Below are 12,806 nucleotides of genomic sequence, written 5' to 3'. Positions count from 1 at the left end.
CTTAACTGGCCGGGGGCTCGGTATGGGAACAAAACGAGTTGTTGACAAGTCTGAACAGCTCCGAATCATGTCTTGGGTCAATAGTTGGGTTGCCCGGCTCCTGTGCTTGCTACCTTACGTTCCGCTATATCGGCAAGGTAGTAAAGGGAGTACTACTACGATTGTGCTTCCGATTAACCTGGTTAAGCACCTCAGTAGAGAAAGCCGAAAACTGACTGTCATGATGCGACGAGAGCTGGTCAACCACTCGATGACTTATTGGAATCTTTTGCGGTTCCTTCCGTGTCAAGGATCTCTCCCGGGTCAAATATGTAAATGCATCATACGATAATAAGCCGCGTACATACCAGGGGCTATATCGTAGACCCACCATAAAACTCCTATGGCTAAGTGAAAGTGTTAACGCCCTATAGTCTGGTTGCCTTGTTCGCCGCATTGACACCTCCTTGACGGACCAAGACGTTGGGTCAAGAGTGATCAGATGCTTTTCCGAACACCTCCGCATTTCCTACGAGGGGGTTGAAGCCGACGACTGGAAAACTTTCAGGTCATATACAAACGGCCGCACAGGAGGAACAAAAGCCTTCAGGCAAAACTAAAATATAGACTGATTATAAAAATTATCTTTTACAATTCGTACAAAGTTCACTTGAACATTATGCATTTTGAGCATTGACCTCTATCAAGCGGGCAGCCTCTAAGACGTCCTCAAAATAATGCTCCGGTGCATGATGGTCCTTGCCCTTGGGTGGACTCTTCGCCGCAACATCGATGGCCTTCATCTTCCCCCAGTATGTCTTGACACGGGCAAAGGCCATCCATGCCCCCTCAATGCACGCCGACCGCTTAACAGCATTGATACGTGGCGCCGCATCAACAAGCCGCTGCACCAAGCCAAAGTAGCTATTCGGAATAGGCTCGGTCGGCCACAGCCGGATTATGACGTTCTTCATGGCAGCGCCGGATATCCTATGAAGCTCGGCCCATTGGGACATCTGTTCATTCAGCAACAGAGGGCGCTTTGATGCGCCAAATTGTGACCAGAAAAGCTTCTCTGTTGCATACCCCTCTCGCGCTTGGTAAAACTGCGCCGCATCGGAAGAACTCTTCGGCAAGTCTAAAAACTCGTCTGGAGAACTCCACACTTGGTTAAGCTGAGCATAGTTCGGATCGCCGAACTTAGTCCGTAGCAAAAAGGGCTTACCGTCCGCAATCTCCCCAGCTTGCCGGATCTCCTCATGGGCTGCTCTGGATTCAGACCGCGCTTCTCTCGCCCTCTCGCAAGGCCTTGTGAAGGTCAGCCATTTTGGCTTCATTCTCCTTCTCAAGAAATTCACAGCGGCTAGTAGAATTTTTAAGCTCGAGCGCCATCGTGGATATCTTCTCGTCGTCTTGGCGCCGAGCAGCTTGTTCGGCCTTTAATTCAGCCGATGCCTTTTCGGCAGTCGCATTACTAACCGGGCCTACTCCTTGGCCTGGGCCAGCTCCACCCGAAGAATCTCAACAGCGGTGGCACCATCTGCAGCCATGCATATCCCAGTATGCAACTTTCAGCGTCACGCTTATATTACAAACACGTATGTGTAAGGACTGCTCCGAATACATACCTTGCGACTCGTCAAGACGCATATTGATTAACGCAATGTCATCCCCTGCCACATCAAGCTTCCGCTGCAGCTCGGCAATATCCGTAGTCCGGGTAGTAGTCAGGGGGGAAACAACCTATGTTCCAATTAACCAGATTAGTCCTTGAGTGTTTCTTCTTTATCCTCCGTTCGCCTCCCATGGGAAGCCAACCCAAGTCTCAGGGGCTACTACCTATACACATGTGCATTTTTGAAAATAAAATATAGTTGAAAATATTACGACACAAACCTCGAAGCCTCTTAGCAGGCTCATGAAGGCTTCGTTCAATCCGCTCTTCACGGACAGAATCTTCTCAACCACCGTACCCATGAAGGTACGCTGTTCCTCCGAGACAGATGCTTCTCGCAGCATATCCCTCAACATATCCAGCACCGCCGGGTCTCCGCAAGCCACTGTAGGAGCACGAACATCCTTTGAAGGAACCCGTTCACCCGTATCCGGAATCATCGTTGGCTGAAAACCGGATAGTCCGGGGCCTTCATTGTTGGCCCCCGAATCCCGGACGATCGGAGGTTCACCTTCGGGTACTGCCTCTTTCATCCCCCGCGCCGCTTGTTGATCAAGAAAAACCCTCCGAGATGACACTTTGGAGTCTTCTGCCTTATTGGGCGAGGAGGTCGGGGGAGGCGTCTCGCTTTCCATCATCTCTGGGAGAAGATCTCCCAAAAAGAGGATTGCCCAGGAAAACTCTGTGCTGAACTGTAAAAATACACATGCACGTTACATGTCTCTTCGGTAACAGGAAAGGAACGGGATGCGATCAAAGCACCCCGGATTCACTTACGATTTGGTCGAAGGCTTGTCCTCACGACGGAGCTGTTCAACGGCGTCGCCTTCCAATCCCGAGCCGCCCGACGATGGCATCTTGCCCCTCTTGGGAGACCGCCCCTCCCAACCTTCGGAGGCGGCCCTTTTCTTCCTGAATGGAGAAGGGATACTTCTTCTCCTTCGCCTTTGTCTTCGGGCGAAGAAGTGTCGATTTCTTCGGACGCGGTATCTAATTTACCTCCGGAACGAAGGTCATCCCGGGTCTTCCCACTCTCCACCTTGCCCTCCTCTGCCGGCGCCTGGTATGATGCCGGTGCCAGCATCCTTGTTAACACGGGTCCACTGAGTCTTCGGGAAGAGGGGTCGGACACCTAATCCGTTCCGCTTTCTTTATCCAGCCCTGGAAAAAGATGGTTTGCTTAGTGACTTACCACAGGATACCTGATTAGGAGGTATTCGGCAGGTGGATACTTACCATGGTGTCCGGATGGTTACAGTCCAGGCCGATGTCTTTGGTAGTATCCGGCCACTGTTTTCGTTTCCCGAAAAATAATTTCCACATCCCTTTGTGCGTAGTGCCGAAGAAGTGTTGAAGTGTCCGCGACCCTTTGGGATTAAACTCCCACAGGCGGAGAGGCCGCCTTTGGCACGACAAGGTCCGACGAACCAACATTACTTGAATAATGTTGATAAGATCAATGTCCCTCTCGAGGAGGCTTCGGAAGCGGCTCTGCAGAGTCTGTACCTCATCAATTGACCCCCAGTCCAACCCCTTATTAATCCATGACGCGAGCTGAATCGGAGGGCTGGATCGAAACGCAGGTGTAGCCGCCCACTTGGAGCCTCGGGGTTCGGTGATATAGAACCATTCCTGCTGCCATAGGTCAGAGGACTCGGTGAAAGATCCTTTAAGCCAAAGAGCGCTATTAAGCTTGCTCACGATGGCACCACCACACTCTGCCTGCTTCCCCCTATCATCTGCGGCTTCACATTGAAGGTCTTGGGCCACAAGCCGAAGTGTGGAGGGATTCAAAGGAAGGCCTCACATGTGACGATAAACGCCGAGATAAGAAGAATAGAGTTCGGGGCCAGATCGTGAAAATCCAGCCGTAGTAGAACATGAGCCCTCGTACAAAGGGATTAAGGGCAAAGCCTAAACCTCAGAGGAAGTGGGAGATGAACACGACCCTCTCGCCGGATCTGGGGGTAGGGATAACCTGCCCTTCGGCAGGGAGCCCATGGAGGATTTCTGCGGTCAGATATCTCATCGCCCTAAGCTTCGCAATATCCTCCTCTGTAACAGAAGAAGCCACCCACCGACCGGGAAGGCTGGATCCGGACATGACTTAGGTTTGAGGTGGTCGAAACTTGGGTTTTAGAACTCGAGATAGCAAGGGCTGGGAAGAAGTAAACGTGGAAGAGGGGGAGGCGGATCTGTACCCCTTTATAAAGGCCGTGAGTATCTAAACGTCAACTCCCGGGCCTTGAAACTTGCCTGTTTCCCAGGAGTTGTCCACATAGACGGTTGGGTTACCCACGTTTGTGTTAATAAGAATCCCTTAATAAAGGGGACACGATCTCGGCTTGGATAAGACGTGTCAATAAAGCCGCGCCTCGAAACCCGAGGCTGCATGCCAACAACGGATTTAATGTAATGTCCCGACGGCGACGTGGCATCACACTATAAACAGTTGTCGGTGGATTAGATTTATAAATTATTTTGCCCTCTGTGGAAGTATACAAAACTTATGTTACAGGTCCGGACACGTTCAATATGTCCGAAGACTATCTTGGAGTTTGGAAGGAGGAACCCGCCTTGCAATGCCAAAAGCAGACCTACGCGCCGGATACCTTGTCATTGAAGCCAGGTTCAGGGGCTACTGAGGGAGTCCTGGACTAAGGGGTCCTCGGGCGTCCGGCCTGTTAGCTATGGGCCGAACTGATGGGCTGTGAAGATGTGAAGATCGAAGACTGCACCCGTGTCCGGATGGGACTCTCCTTGGCGTGGAAGGCAAACTTGGCGACCAAATATGTAGATTCCTTTCTTTGTAACCGACCTTGTGTAACCCTAGATCCTCCCGGTGTCTATATAAACTGGAGGACTTAGTCATGAGAAGAGAGAGACTCATTACCATAGTCATACAAGCTAGACCTCTAGGGTTTAGCCATTACGATCTCGTGGTAGATCAACTCTTGTAACACTCATATTCATCAAGATCAATCAAGCAGGAAGTAGGGTATTACCTCCATAGAGAGGGCCCGAACCTGGGTAAACAGCGTGTCCCCTATCTCCTATTACCATCGACCTTAGACGCACAGTTCGGGACCCCCTACCCGAGATCCGCCGATTTTGACACCGACAACGACCAGTGCAAATAAATGCCGCAGCAAAACAAGTCCATAACTAAAACCACTTCAGAAGAGCTCAAGAAACAATATCCTGGGTACCCATAATGATGGCAAGATGCTTAGCAAGCTTATTAACTTTCTCTTGTTTGGCGCTTAAATCCTCCAGCACTTGCTGTTGCACAAGAAAGTATGCATCTGAATTCTGCAGGGACTTCCTCGGTCCTTCGGCTTCTTGCCGTAGCACAGCTGACTGATGCCTTTCAGCTTGTAGTTGAGACTAAAGAAGCCGAAGTGATTCAGGCAACGAGTTCCAAGAGCTTGTGCCAGCGGTACTGGCCAGTAACTCGAACACTACATCAACGCAGGACTGTGGGGTTTTCTCACTATCTACAAGATCGTTTTTATCACCTTTCTTGGAGACCAACAAGGCTGTCTCACTATCTTGAACCTTATCTACATTACTTTCTCTACCATTGCATAGTGGGGTGCTCTTCTCCAATATTCTGTTCGCATACTACAAGAGAAACAAGCAGACACATCACAGGTTTAGCATGTAGTATACGAAACTCATTTTGGTAAACTAGTTCAGTAGTAAGGTGGACAGGATAACAGCATGAAACAAACAGATATCTATGTACTATGGTCACTGTATTGTCCATATCATTCTAGTTTATGTTGCCTAAGCAAGATAGAGACACAATTCAACTCATATATTTTTAAGACACAACAACATAGACAGAATATAAGTGTGAGAAACTACACAACATTGGCAACACTTGTAATGTGCATCACATGAGAACATAACTGTTTATACAATTGAAACTGAAATCAACATAGAGCTAGAAGTTAGAACAGCAATCCAGTTAAAGAAATAGGTTTAAAATGCACATGTTGCGCCATTGGAGTTTCAATTGGATACTTCAAATTTGAAAGTAGTTGGTTTGAGTAAATACAGTGATGCAACAGCAAAGGAGTATGGACCATAGCTATGGAATCTAACCTAAGAACAGTTGCTCTTCTACTTTAAACGTGGAGTTTGGGTTTGCTGTGGTGGTCTTCGTGCTTTGGGCACTGCAGTTGCTTTACAAACTGCTCGTGTGGGGGTAATCTATGGTGGACATGGTGCTTTGTCAACTAGAAGTGGGTTACTATCCGCTGGGGTTGGGGTTAGATGGGTTGTAGCTGGTTCTCTGCCCAACGGTGTAAGTGTGCAATCTGGAAGAGTCTCGATTATGTGTGGTGGGGCTAGTTTGTGGGCCAGTATAACCATGGTTCTATCTGCATCGACGGGTAGCACTGTCTTTTGTGAAGAACGGGTTTTTGCTCCCTTAGATACTGCCATCACCCCCTCCAATTCAAATGCTGATAAACAAGAAAAGAAATTGAACGTACATACATGGTATGATAGACAGATGTGGTAATTCACATATATGTTGTCTAACCAAACAGGACAGCATGACACAATTCCACATATATGATGCCTAACTAAACAGGATAGCATGACATAGTTTCAGATATATGATGGATAACTTAACAGGATATAATGGCATAATTCAACATATGAGTATCTAAACAGGCTGACATGACAAAACTATATGATGTCTTTCTCAAATAGGTTGGGATGAAATAATTCACATACATGTTGTCTAAGTATACATGATGGCATGATACAATTGACATAGTTGATTCATATACTAAGCAGCTGGCACTCGCATGTATGATCTCTAAAGTAAGCAGATGGAATTCAGTATTGTGCATATGATGTCTAAACTAAGCACTGCAAGACACCATATGCATGATATGAGAAATATAAACATTGCAACTTAGAGCATACACCTCAGGTGGGATATAGGACTGGTCATCTGTCTCCTCCTCTGAGGAGCTCCCTGTAACCATCGAGATATATGCTCAGGTACCATTGCCTGCTCTGAAGACCTTGTTTTCACTCCTGATTTTTCCATAACCGGTTCAAATGGCTGATACACATGAAGAGTAGTTCAATATACACAGATTGTCGACAAATGGAATACGTAATGAAAAAAAGATGGCATGAGATAATTCACATATATGATGCCTGGCTACATGGTGGTGCATAATTCACATATATGATAACTGGCTAAAAAACATGGCATTGCATAATTCACATATCTGATATAGAAAGCAAACAGGAGGCATTCACACAAAGCATGTCTAATCTAAGCAGATGGCATGGCAATGCAAGACACCATATGCATGATATGAGAAATATAACCCTGCCAAGTTAGAGCATGCACCTCGGGGGGGGGGGGGAATACGACTGGTCATCTGTCTCTGAATCCTCCTTTGAGGAGCTATCTGTAACAAGCAAGAAATCTGCATCGACAGGTAGCACTGACTACTCAGAAGACCTTGTTTTCACTCCAGATTTTCCCATGACCGACTCAAATGGCTGATGCACAGGAAGAGTAGATGAATGCATAAACATTGTTGACAAATGGAATACATTATGAAAAAAATATGGCACGATACAATTCACATATACGATGACTGGCTAAACAGGATGGCATTGCATGATTCACGTATATGATGTCTGGCCAAAGAAGATGGCATTGCATAATTCCCATATACTCCCTTCGTTCCTAAATATTTGTCCTTTTAGAGATTTCAAATGGACTACCACATACAGATGTATATAGACATATTTTAGAGTGTAGATTCACTCATTTTGCTCCGTATGTAGTCACTTGTTGAAATCTCTAAAAAGACAAATATTTAGAAATGGTGGGAGTATGATATAGAAACCAAACAGGTGGCATTCACACAAAGCAAATCTAAACTAAGCTGATGACATATAAGATGTATAATGTAAGCAATGCGATGCGACATATGCATGATATGACCAACATTAGCATGCCAGGTTAGAGCAAACACCTTAGGTGGTAAATAGGAGTGGTCGGCTCCCTCTGAATCCCCATCTGAACAGTTATCTTCCTCTGGAATACAATCTGGAATGGCGGGAGGGGGGGCACTTCGCCCACACTGGAGCGGCGTCTGCATGACATTATATTCCCACGCAACGGTCTTCTCTTTTTCTCTACATGTTCAGTACGATTGTGTACAATAACTGACATGCATAATAAAAAAATAGTTAGATTTTGTAAGGCCTAAGGGGTGCATGTAGAAATCAAGACTGATGGTAGCAAACAAGTGGATAGATCCAAAACTAATGATAGCAGGTAGATTATAGCTTCAGTTTTAAAAAGATGGAGAATGGATCATCTACTATTTGTTGCCCACCCAACTCCTGTAGCTGCCAGAGGTCGTGCAGCAGCAGCAACAGCGCCAGCGAGAGCAAGAGCAGAGCAGCAGGACAAACGAGAGCAAGAGCGGAGCAGCAGTGCCACCAACAACAATAGCAGAGAAGAGCAGCAGCACAAACGAAAGCAAGAGCAGTGCAGCAGCGCGACCGACAGCAACAAAAGAGCCGCAGCACGAGCGAGAGCCGGAGCAGCAGCAGCGCGGCGCGAGAGTCGGAGCAGCTGCAACTAGTGCCGGTGTGGAAGTCGCCGCTGAGGAAGCAACGACATGCGGGGAGAGACGCTGTGGATGAAGTGGCCGGAGACGGCGCCGTCGATGGAGACCCGCCCTGGCTGCTCGGTATCGAGCACCGGCAGCCCCGTGAGATCGAATAAAAGATAAAATGCAGCGGTGAGTGCAGAACCTCCTTGGCGGTGCCGAGTGAGCCTCGGCTTCATCGGAGGAATTGGTGAGGGTGTTGCGGTTCCGGTGGGGCAGTTCAAGACGGCGCTGTGGGGATGGAGGTGGTGCAATAGACGATGCGAACGTCGGGGCAGCTCCTTGGAGGTGGAGGACGGGGCGGCTGATCTGACGGGACGACGAGATCGACAACGGATCCTCATCCGGTGCGGTGGATGAAGGACAGTGCTACCTCTTGAGCATGCGTTGGTTTTCCCTTGAAGAGGAAAGGGTGATGCAACAAAGTAGTGTAAGTATTTCCCTCAGTTTTTGAGAACCAAGTTATCAATCCAGTAGGAGACTACACACAAGTCCCTAGTACCTGCACAAACAATCAAGAACCTTGCAACCAACGCGATAAAGGGGTTGTCAATCCCTTCACGACCACTTGCAAAAGTGAGATCTGATAAAGATAATAAGATAAATATTTTTGGTATTTTTGTTGTATAGATTGGAAAGTAAAGATTGCAAAATAAATAGTAAAATAGAATTGTAGATTGGAAACTTATATGATGTAAAGTAGACCCGGGGGCCATAGGTTTCACTAGTGGCTTCTCTCAAGATAGCATAAGTATTACGGTGGGTGAACAAATTACTGCCGAGCAATTGATAGAAAAGCGCATAGTTATGAGAATATCTAGGCATGATCATGAACATAGGCATCACGTCCGTGACAAGTAGACCGAAACGATTCTGCATCTACTACTATTACTCCACACATTGACCGCTATCCAGCATGCACCTAGAGTATTAAGTTCATAAGAACAGAGTAACGCATTAGGCAAGATGACATGATGTAGAGGGATAAACTCAAGCAATATGATATAAACCCCATCTTTTTATCCTCGATGGCAACAATACAATACGTGCCTTGCTGCCCCTGCTGTCACTGGGAAAGGACACCGCAAGATTGAACCCAAAGCTAAGCACTTCTCCCATTGCAAGAAAGATCAATCTAGTAGGCCAAACTAAACCGATAATTCGAAGAGACTTGCAAAGATATTTAAATCGTGCATAAAAGAATTCAGAGAAGAATCAAATATTGTTCATAGATAATCTGGATCATAAACCCACAATTCATCGGATCTCGACAAACACACCGCAAAAAGAGTTACATCGAATAGATCTCCAAGAGAACCGAGAGAACTTTGTATTGAGATCCAAAGAGAGAGAAGAAGCCATCTAGCTAATAACTATGGACCCGAAGGTCTGTGGTAAAGTACTCACACATCATCGAAGAGGCTATGGTGTTGATGTAGAAGCCTTCCATGATCGATTCCCCCTCCGGCGGAGCGCCGGAAAAGGCCCCAAGATGGGATCTCATGGGTACAGAAGGTTGCGGCGGTGGAAATAGGGTTTCGTGGTGCTCCTGGATGTTTTTAGGGTATATGTGTATATATAGGCGAAAGAAGTAGGTCGGTGGAGCCACGAGGGGCCCACGAGGGTGGGGGGCGCGCCTACCCCCTAGGCGCGCCCTCCTACCTCGTGGCCGCCTCGTTGCTTCCTTGACGTCCACTCCAAGTCTCCTGGATTGCGTTTGTTCAAAAAATAATCCTTGCGAAGGTTTCATTCCGTTTGATATTCCTTTTCTGCGAAACACTGAAATAGGCAAAAAAACAGCAATATGCACTGGACTTCCGGTTAATAGGTTAGTCCCAAAAATAATATAAAAAGGTATAGTAAAGCCCATTAAACATCCAAAACAGATAATATAATAGCATGGAACAATAAAAAATTATAGATACGTTGGAGACGTATCAAGCATCCCCCAGCTTAATTCCTGCTCGTCCTCGAGTAGGTAAATGATAAAAATAGAATTTTTGATGTGGAATGCTCCCTAACATAATTTCCAATGTAATCTCTTTATTGTGGCATGAATGTTCCAAAAGATTCAAGATAAAAGTTTAATATTGACATAACAATAGGAATACTCATGCTAACGAAGCAATTATGTCTTATCAAAATAACATAGCCAAAGAAAGCTTATCCCTACAAAATCATATAGTTTGGCCATGCTTCATTTTCGTCACACAAAATGCTCCCATCGTGCATAACCCCGATGACAAGCTGAGCAATTGGTTCATACTTTTTAACGCGCTTCAGCCTTTTCAAACCTTACGCAATACATGAGCGCAAGCCATGGATATAGCACTATAGGTGGAATAGCATATGATGATGGGGGTTATGTGAGAAGACAAAAAAGGAGAAAGTCTCACATTGACGCGGCTAATCAATAGGCTATGGAGATGCCCATCAATTGATGTCAATGCGAGGAGTAGGGATTGCCATGCAACGGATGCACTAGAGCTATAAGTGTATGAAAGCTCATCAAAAGAAACTAAGTGGGTGTGCATCCAACTTGCTTGCTTACGAAGACCTCGGGCATTTTGAGGAAGCCATCATTGGAATATACAAGCCAAGTTCTATAATGAAAAATTCCCACTAGTATATGATAGTGACAAAATAAGAAACTCTCTATCATGAAGATCATGGTGCTATTTTGAAGCACAAGTGTGGAAAAAGGATAGTAACATTGTCCCTTCTCTCTTTTTCTCTCATTTTTGGGCTTCTTTGGCCTCTTTTTTTAAATTTGTTTGGGCTTCTTTGGCCTCTTTTATTTATTTCCTCACATGGGACAATGCTCTAATAATGATAATCATCACACTTTTATTTAGTCATAACTCAATATTACAACTCGATACTAGAACAAAAATATGACTCTATGTGAATGCCTCCGGCGGTGTACCGGGATATGCGATGAATCAAGAGCGACATGTATGAAAGAATTATGAAAGTGGCTTTGCCACAAATACAATGTCAACTACATGATCATGCAAAGCAATATGACAATGATGGAGCGTGTCATAATAAACGGAACGGTGGAAAGTTGCATGGCAATATATCTCGGAATGGCTATGGAAATGCCATAATAGGTAGGTATGGTGGCTGTTTTGAGGAAGATATAAGGAGGCTTATGTGTGATAGAGCATATCGTATCACCGCTACAAAAAAATACACATCCGTGACATTTTGGGCCGAACGAATTTTTTTCTGTCATACTTATGACACTTCTATGACGATAATTGTGACAAAACCCGGTATCATCATAGATGTGGTGGGATCCTACTTCTATGACAAAATATCATGACAGAAAATGGGCTTTTCGTCCTGGGCGAGCTGGAGACGCAGCTGCATGACATTCTTTGGGCCGTCCATGACGGAAAAACCATGGTAGAAGCAAGGGCAAGGAAAATATCGGGGTGTTCCCGGTTACGGTGGGTGGTCGGGGCCGAGTGATGCACGTTTCTCTCATACACGCACGCGCGTGGGTGCAAGTCATTGGGCTCTAACTGAACCCGAGCGAGGCGTTGGGCTCTAACTGAACCCGAGCGATTGCACTGCAGGCTATGCGTTACTGAACCCGAGCGATTGATCGATGGCTGTTAACTGAACCCGATCAAGCGATTCCTTCGCTACTGCTGCTAACTGAAGCCGATCGATGCTGCCTCTGGATGAACAGTGAGCGTTGCTGGGGAGGTTTGGATGAACAGTTCCCGGTGGGGATGGATGAACAGGACCCCGTGGTGTTGCCTCTGGATGAACAGGACCCCGATCGATCGAGCCGGTTGGGGCTGGATGAACAGGACCCCGTGGAGATCTGGATGAACAGGACCACCCCATGGAGGGCTGGATGAACAGTAGACGGTGGAGGGCTGGATGAACAGTAGCCCATGGAGAGGTGGTTGAACAGGAGCCCGTGGAGAGGGCTGGTTGAACAGTAGCCGGTGGAGTAGCGCGCGGTGGAGGCTGGATGAACACGAGCCCGTGGATGAACAGTCGCAGGTGGAGGTGGAGGAGGTCGACGGTGGATGAACAGTAGACCGTGGAGGCTGGAGGGGGTCGACGGTGGAGATGAACAATATCCCGTGGAGTCCCGTTTTGCGGTACGCCACACCCCTCCCAATGAACAGGACCCCCGTTTCGACCGTAGCGCTCCAACACAAGTCCGTTTCCTCCATTTTGCGGTACGCCACACCCCTCCCGATCAACAGGACCCCCGTCTCGACCGTAGGAGGTCCGTTTCCTCCGTTTTGCGGTACGCCAGACCCCTCTCGATGAACAGGATCCCGTTTCGAACGTGGCCGGTCGAACACGAGGCCGTTTCCTCTGTTCTGCGGTACGTCGGGCCTCATTTCCATTGGCTATTCCGTCCAAGCCCTCCCGATGAACACGACGACGCATTCTGTTCCGACCCAGCCGGTTGGCTCCCCATGAACACGACGACGACGCTGTTTCTCCGTTCCGAC

The sequence above is a fragment of the Triticum aestivum genome, chromosome 7D (genome assembly GCF_018294505.1).
Source record: "Triticum aestivum cultivar Chinese Spring chromosome 7D, IWGSC CS RefSeq v2.1, whole genome shotgun sequence".
In the NCBI taxonomy this organism is placed as follows: Eukaryota; Viridiplantae; Streptophyta; class Magnoliopsida; order Poales; family Poaceae; genus Triticum; species Triticum aestivum.
This window is presented reverse-complemented; position numbering follows the sequence as displayed.